Consider the following 1,243-nt stretch of genomic DNA (forward strand, 5'->3'; position numbering starts at 1 on the left):
CTGAGGAAGAGAGGAGAGAGGATAAGAAGGAGAGAGGAGGTGAGAGGACAGGTGAGGTTTGAACAGAGGTGAGGTTTGAACAGAGGTGAGGTTTGAACAGAGGTGAGGTTTGAACAGAGGTGAGGTGAGGTTTGAACAGAGGTGAGGTTTGAACAGAGGTGAGGTTTGAACAGAGGTGAGGTTTGAACAGAGGTGAGGTTTGAACAGAGGTGAGGTTTGGGGTCGAGTCTATTTCAGTTCAGCTAATTCAGCAGATGAATGGAAACCCTGGTTGAAATGGAGTTGACCTCTACCCTGGTGGGTTTACTCATCAGAATAACTCAACATAGACAAATTTACAGTAGAGGAACCACTCTAGTGTTGAGCAAAATGACTACTGGTACATATCCGGTAAATACTAACCTGGTTAAACCAAGCTGAATGCTGCACTCCACAGTGAATGCAGCAGTCAGTCTGGTTTAACTACCCACTGGGCACACACTGGTTGAATCAACGTTGTTTCCACATCATTTCAACGAAATTACATTGAACCAACGTGGAATAGACGTTGAATTGACATCTGTGCGCAGTGGGTAGGCTAGGAGAGGAGAGGAGGAGAGGAGGAGAGGAGGAGAGGAGAGGAGGAAAGGAGGAGAGGAGGAGAGGAGGAGAGGAGGAGAGGAGAGGAGGAGAGGAGGAGGAGAGGAGGAGAGGAGGAGAGCGACTGTGGTGCCGAACGAATGACCTCATCACTGATTTGAGATGCAGCACTGCACATTCAGCAATGTCACAATGGATTTTTCTCACTCATGATGACTCACCAGTTACAAATATTTGATATGGTAAAAAGCAGCTCCGTCCTGCCTCCCTCGCGTGAATCCAGTCTACCCAGACCTTCAGAAAGTCATTGAATAAACATTGTCACCTCAAGAAGAGAGTGACCAAGGGTAAAGGGGGGACTGTGTACGTGTCAAGATTCCCTCAAGGCCACCACCGATGATGGGATTGAGGAGGAGGTGGTAAGGAGGTGCAACAGTTAGCATCTGTTGTGCTCAGTAGTTGTGTATGACACATACTTGTGTCTGCAAGGTCAAACAGAATGTGAAGATGAGGCACTCTGTCGAATTTGAATGGGAGCTGAGAAGAGGCTTCTTCTGTATAAACAATGTTGACTGTGAGTGCTAGACATGGCAGCCAGAGAGAGGGAAAACACCAGTCTCAAACAGATACTACGACAATTTGTAGTAAAATGTCCAATTCCCTC

Source organism: Coregonus lavaretus (genome assembly GCF_964263955.1).
Source record: "Coregonus lavaretus genome assembly, chromosome: 3".
In the NCBI taxonomy this organism is placed as follows: Eukaryota; Metazoa; Chordata; class Actinopteri; order Salmoniformes; family Salmonidae; genus Coregonus; species Coregonus lavaretus.